The sequence below is a fragment of the Prionailurus viverrinus genome, chromosome B3, assembly GCF_022837055.1.
Source record: "Prionailurus viverrinus isolate Anna chromosome B3, UM_Priviv_1.0, whole genome shotgun sequence".
NCBI classification, from domain to species: Eukaryota; Metazoa; Chordata; class Mammalia; order Carnivora; family Felidae; genus Prionailurus; species Prionailurus viverrinus.
The window spans coordinates 83,468,077-83,475,586 of NC_062566.1; the positions used below are offsets into that span (position 1 = coordinate 83,468,077).

General features: G+C 37.1%; 1 non-coding gene across 1 annotated transcript; it reads left to right on the plus strand.

Annotated features, from left to right (window-relative positions):
• The first annotated feature begins 6,811 nt into the window (after positions 1-6,811).
• LOC125169333 (small nucleolar RNA SNORA5) lies at positions 6,812-6,914 on the plus strand. Its single transcript, XR_007153641.1, has one exon. It is a non-coding gene; the product is annotated as a small nucleolar RNA SNORA5 (small nucleolar RNA).
• Positions 6,915-7,510: the final 596 nt, after the last annotated feature.

Genomic DNA, 7,510 nt, shown 5'->3' on the forward strand with positions numbered 1-7,510 from the left:
AGCTCAAAAATCAATAATAATAATAATAATAATAATAACTAATAATAGTCTGATTAAAAATGGGCAGATCACCAGAATAGACATTTTTCTAAAGACATACAGATAGCCATCAGACACATGAAAAGATGCTCAACATCACTCATCATCAGGGAAATGCAAAGCAAAACCACAATGAGATATCACCTCACACCTGCCAGAATGGCTAAAATCAAAAACACAAGAAACAGCAATTATTGGTGAGGATGTGGAGAAAAGAGAATCCTTGTGTACTGTTTGTTGGAGGAAATGCAAAATGGTGCCGCCACTGTGGAAAACAGTATGAAGGTTCCTCAAAAAATTAAAAGTAGAATTACCATCTGATCTAGTAATACCACTACTAGGTATTTACCCAAAGAATATGAAACATTAATTTGAAAAGATATCCACCCCTATGTTAATTACAAAATTATTTACAATAGTCAAATTATGGAAGTGGCCCAAATGACCATCAAAAGATGAATAAAGAAGATGTGATAGATATAGATACAGATAGATATAGATATAATGGAATATTACTCAGCCATAAAAAAAGAATGAACTCCTACCACCTGCAACAACATGGATGGGCCTACAGGGTATACTACATGAAATAAGTCAAAGACAAATACCATATGATTTTACTCGTATGTGAATGTAAGAAACAAATGAGCAAACAAAAGAGACAAAAAAGTAGACTCAAATACAGAGAACGAGCTAGTGGTTGCCAGAAGGCAGGTGGTGGGGGTATGGGTGAAATAAGTAGAGTACACTTATCATGGGGTACCTGGGTGGCTCAGTCGGTTGAGCGTCCAACTTCGGCTCAGGTCATGATCTCGCGGTTTGTGGGTTTCAGCCCCGTATCAGGCTCTGTGCTGATGGCTCAGAGCCTGGAGCCTGCTTCGGATTCTGTGTCTCCTTCTCTATGCCCTTCCCCAACTTGTGTTCTGTTCTCTCTGTCTCCCAAAAATAAATAAATGTAAAAAAAATTTTTTTAAAAAAGAGTACACTTATCATGATGAGCGGTGAGAAATGTCTAAAATTACTGAATCATTATATTGTACACCTGAAACTAATGTAACACTATATGTTAATTATACATCAATCAAATGACAAAAAAGAAAAGAATACAGTCCCCAAAAGTATTTGCTAAGACCCAAATTGAATACATACCCATTTATACTCTATGAGCTGTGCTACATTTTGAAGTATTTTTTTTCTTTTGCAGTATCAAGTGATGTTTCTATAGCTAGCAGCTTTGTGGAACAAATATCTTTTTTAGGAGTCTCCCTTCATTTTAATTTTCACCAGAATAGCTAGTGTTTCAAGGAATGTGCTTCTCAATACTTCTTTTGCAAGCAGATCCTACTCCTTTTTGCAAACAAGTCTTACTACCTTCCTCCCTTTCCCATCATCCTCTACCACATTGTAGTTCACATTATAAGTTGAAATATAAAAACAAACTCACATGAAAAAAAAATGTTCATACAGAAGAAACTTTAAATTCTTCTGTATTTTAGATCATTGGTTCCCAAGTCAATCTGCTCATCTGGGAAGTTGGTTTTTTGGGGTTTTTGTTTTTTTGTGGGGGGTAGGGGCGGTGGGTAATGTAGATTCCTAGGCTCTACTCCAGACCTATCTCAAAATAGAATCTTCAAAGTAAGGTTCAAGAATCTGCATTTAAAATAAAATTTTTGGGGCGCCTCGGTGGCTCAGTCAGTTAAGTGTCCGACTTCAGCTCAGGTCATGATCTCGCGGTTTGTGGGTTCCAGCCCTACATCAGGCTCTGTGCAGATAGCTCAGAGCCTGGAGCCTGCTTTTGATTCTGTGTCTCCTTCTCTCTCTGCCCCTACCCCACTCACGATCTGTCTCTCTCTCTCTCAAAAATAAATAAACATTAAAAAATTTTTAATAAAATAAAATTTCAAATATTAAAAAAAAAAACCTCCCCAGTTGATTTTTAAAAAGTAGCTGGACTTGAGATCCACTTTTGTAAACTGTAAGGACTTGAGAAATTCAGAAACCATAAATCTGTCATGGCTGAACAGTCAGGGAAAGCTCTGTGGCAGAAATGGGATTTGACCAAGCCGAGTAGACTGTCAACTATAGTAGACTGCAGACTAACAGGCGGGGAAAGGGCATGGAATTCTCCAGGAATGAGTAATAATATGACAAAGGTAAGAAGTAACATAAGCTGCTATATCTGTGGCTCTGTGAGATCATTAAATTCACCAGAAAGCAGAGAGGGTGCAAATAGGTCAGATAAAGTGGCACCTTACAGATAGTTTTATAAGTAATGGCTTCAACTTCAAGATAGATGAGTGTGACAGAAAGAAGAGGAGAAAGGGAGTCATGACCCTTCCTGAGTTTTATCACAGCTCTGATCTACCGGTGGAAGTCCCAAAACAGGTGATTCTGGATTATGATTCTGAGCAAAAGGAGATTTTGTCCTCATTTATGATTCTCAGTAAAATGAAAAGACAAGACTAAATGGCATCTACGATTTCTTCCAGATCTAACTTTATGATTCTATTTTGAAGTCCCACTGTTTCATCATTTCCAATGAATCCTTTTAAGCATTCTTTGCTGTTCTTTGAATTTTACTCCCCTCCCTTATGGACAGATTAAATTGCCCAGTAATGTGAGCAATGGCGGGTGGTATTTTCATTAATCTCACAATAGGAAGTCCTGCATCTACATTCTAGTAACAATCAAGCTGGAACGATACATACCTTTCTCCAAGGCTTGCTCTACAAACTTTGTCACCTTAATACCAATTTTTTTTTACAGAGATAAGGCCTTAAAACACACAGACTAAAGATGGATTCATATGCCACATTGACCTATAAGAATAAAAGTCTGCAGCAAATACCATGTTAGATAAATCTGACCTGACAAGCACTTCTGCAGTAGTAGCCATTTTTTCCCAAGGGACTTAGTGATATATGAAGACTCATATACTCGTGGGATAAAGACTACACCCTCTATTTCCAAGTACACTTGATACAACCCCAAATCAATTTTCTTCTCTTTTGAAGTTAGTTCCAATCTGTCAAGATCCATCCCTCGTTGGCCTCATCTCCGGCCATGTCTCTTTTTCCATCATATTATATAATGACTACCATTGCAAATCACAGAGATGAAGATTCAACAGAAGATAAAATGTTGTTGCTGAAATAGAGAATTCAGTATTACCCACTTTGAAACTGTCTTGTTGAAAGCTCATGAGATTATGCTCATAATTCTTAGGACTAATTCTTCTGTTACTTTCCATAAAGTATAGAATAAGGTCCAAAAAAGATTTCAAGGACAAAGGAACTATGATAAAGGTCTACCCACAAAGCAAAAAGCAAGATGAAGTTAATAAAGCCTCTTTTCCTTAAGTCTACTTAGTGCTATGACTCTGTACTGTATTAGGGATATCTGATGGTTTATCCAAGTTCCAAATAAAAAACTTACAGGATAAAAGCTGTAGAGGAAATAGAATGATTTACTCTGGAAGCCCTAGTTCTGTTCCTCTTATATGATTTGTGTCCTGACAAACGATCTCTTTAAAAGTGGTGCCACGGGGCGCCTGGGTGGCGCAGTCGGTTAGGCGTCCGACTTCAGCCAGGTCACGATCTCGCGGTCCGTGAGTTCGAGCCCCGCGTCGGGCTCTGGGCTGATGGCTCAGAGCCTGGAGCCTGTTTCCGATTCTGTGTCTCCCTCTCTCTCTGCCCCTCCCCCGTTCATGCTCTGTCTCTCTCTGTCCCAAAAATAAAAATAAAAAACGTTGAAAAAAAATTTTAAAAATAAATTAATTAATTAATTAATAATAAATAAATAAATAAAATAAAAGTGGTGCCAGAAGAGACTCTTAAAAACTGAGAACAGGGGCGCCTGGGTGGCGCAGTCGGTTAAGCGTCCGACTTCAGCCAGGTCACGATCTCGCGGTCCGTGAGTTCGAGCCCCGCGTCGGGCTCTGGGCTGATGGCTCAGAGCCTGGAGCCTGTTTCCGATTCTGTGTCTCCCTCTCTCTCTGCCCCTCCCCCGTTCATGCTCTGTCTCTCTCTGTCCCAAAAATAAATAAACGTTGAAAAAAAAAATTTTTTTAAATAAATAAATAAATAAATTTCCAGGAGAAGAGCATCATTACCAAATCCCTAATTGTTTACTGACCCATGTTGACTATAATTAGAATTATATATAATAAAACATTTACATATTTTATGCATATTTATATATAATACATATTTTATACATATATTTTTATATATTATATAATATTTATAAATTTTATATTTTTTTATATTTTATTTATGTAAAACAAAGTTTCAAAAGCTAATAAGCTAGTGGATAAGTAAAGTGTTACAAAACAAAATCTAGTATATACTTATTACAGTGCACATAAAGCTAATCCCATATGTGATGAATAATGGTCTTTCTTAGCTCTAAATTATCAGGGATACATTTATGGAAAACCAGATGTGAACTAGACTTTGATGGATCAGCAAAGTTAACGACCTTAATATTTTGAGGGTACCCTCCGAATATCCCTGTCAATTCTACCACTAAGTGGGTTTTACATTTGTTCCCTTCTCCCCATCTGCTCTACCACTGCCCTAGTTCCAGCCACCATCATCTCTCACCTAGATGACTGCTACAGCTTCCCTTCTGTTTCCAATGCAATCTATTGATTATGTCAGCCTCCTTACTGTTCCTGGAACATACCAAGTGCTTTCCACCTCATTGCCCTGTCTGTAGCTTTCACTGTTGCAGTGTGTCTGGCACATTAGCTGCCCAATAAATATATGCTGAATCAATGAACAATTGTTTCTTCTGCTTTGTAAGTTCCACAAGAACAGAGACCATATTTGTTGGGTTCCCCACTCTATTCCCAGAAGCCAGCATAGCACTTAAGACATAGTAGGTGTCCCATAAATATCTACTGAAAGAAGAAATGTAGGAAGGAAAGGAAGGAGGGAGGGAGGGTTAGAGGGAGGGAGGAAGGAAGGAATAAAACAATAAAGCCTATTTGGCCCTATTAGAATTGTCTTATAAATATTTGACAAAATGTGCTGTTCTGAAAAATAAGAAATAGTAATAAAAATTCCATAATTGCACCTAAATTAGCCCCAAGCATTATCACTAACACCTACAGTCTGTATTTCCAAATGCTAGCTAATAACTAAATATACACATTTTCCACCATTTTAACGAGGTTTTTTTTGAATCTTAAAAACTACTAGGCACATGATAGAAACTATCTTATAATATCCATATTTGGTAGTTTGATTTCTACAAAATAATTGCATATGCTCAGAGAAACATCATGTTTCTAATGCTGGAGGTAATATTACTTCAGTGACACTATCAAAATGAATTGTACTTCTTGTTAAGTATAGCAAGGGATATGCCATTATCTGTTGGACTAACAAACATATATCATCAAAGCTGTTTCATATTTAGTACCCCAGGGTATACTATGCAATAATAAAGCATTATGAAAGGAAAATTGTTTTGCACTCTTCCTTGTAAATTATTCTTTCTTTCCCATCTCCATGGCTTCAGAGATTTTTTTCTTTTAAAAAGGTAACATTGTTAAGCATAGAGATGTGCATGGTACTTGACCAAGGTTAATAACAAAATCATATTTTGTCAGCCCACTAGGAACTTATAATACAGTATGAAAACAGTGTGAAAACACAGAAAACAGGATGAGAGGATGTCTTTGGTTTTTTGCTGTTGTTGTTATAATATCAAGAGAGCTGCACAGACTGCTTTTGGTAAGGAATTTACAAAAATATCCTATACTTTGTGGGGTGTATGTAAGGTCTGCAAAGGACAGTTTTGGTCTCATGCACCATAACAGAAATGTCAATCTCATAAAGAACATTAACTATTTTTCTCAAATCAGAAAAACAAAAATTGAATTTACTTTAAGGTGAAAATAAATAAACTTGAACAAAGGAAGTTTTTAGAACTAAAGTTTCCTAAACTTGAATAATCTTTGATTCTGTTTTAAGAGTACTGGTTCAGGAGTGCTTGGGAATCAATTAAGCCTCCAACTTTGGCTCAGGTCATGATCTCACAGTTCATGAGTTTGAGCCCCATGTCAGGCTCTGTGCTGACAGCCTGGAGCCTGCCTCAGATTCTGTGTCTCCTCTCTCTGCCCCTCCCCTGCTCGTGCTCTCTCTCTCTCTCTCTCAAAAATAAATAAACATTAAAAAAAAAAAAAAAAAAAAAAAGAGGGGCACCTGGGTGGCTCAATTGGTTAAGCGTGTGACTTTGGCTTAGATCATGATCTCGCAGTTCACGAGTTCAAGGCCCGTATCAGGCTCTGTGCTGACATTCAGAGCCTGGAACCTGCTTTGGATTCTGTGTCTCCCTCTCTCTCTGTCCCTCCCCCACTTGTGCTCTGTCTCCCTCTCAAAAATACATAAACATTAAAAAAATAATAAAAATTAAAATTAAAAAAAGAATACTGGTTCAGTTTTTATGAAGCAAGATTTCTCTAAGAACAGTACACTGCCATCTCAGGAGTTATTTCACTGGGATTATAGTTGACCTTAATGATTTTCTTTGCTGTCAATTTTTATGATTAATTTGATTGATCTTCTGCTGATATGTTAATAATACAGACCTAATATAGCAAACTATTCAGTTTCATTCTCTGCTTTTCATCATGACCATTAAAAACAATAGTGTACATTATTTCAGTAGATTTATAAGTTAGGCTCTTTATATCAATTTTAATTTCTTCTAACTAGACAGAAAATTGCAAAATATAGAAGAGCTCTAAAAATAATACCATTACCATAGTGAAGTCAAATTCAGCCCCAGTCCCATTATACCGGTAACTGAGCCAAACGGCTGTCACATGCCCTAGAACCCGGGGATAAATTTGTCTGCAGACAGGGCAAAAAAACAGACAAATAAATACTACTATTCTGCCTTCAAGAGTTAATCACTTGTAACATTTTTGTCATCCTTTTCTAGTTAATGCATTTTAAGTAGTCATTCAGGCAATTAAGAGACAAATATTTATTGGGGCACCTGGGTGGCTCAGTCGGTTGAACGTCTGACTTTGGCTCAGGTCATGATCTCACGGCTCATGAGTTCAAGCCCCGTGTCAGGCTCTGTGCTGACAGCTCAGAGCCTGGAGCCTGTCCCAGATTCTGTGTCTCCCTCTCTCTCTGCCCCTCCCCCGCTCATGCTCTGTCTCTCTCTCAAAAATAAACATTAAAAAACAATTTAAAGAAACAAATATTTATTGATTGCCTACTATGTGCTAGTCATTGTTCTAGGTATTGGCAATACTACTATGAACATAAGAGTTAAAATGTCTGCTCCCATGAAACTAACATACTAATAATGGAAGTGGATAGTAAATAACTATATAATATGGAGTGTAAGTACTCTGAAGAAAAAGGATTTCAGCTAAATGGTGTAACTTACAGAAATAAGAACATTGGGAAAAGAAAACATTGAAAACAATCACAAGTGTAGGGCTTTT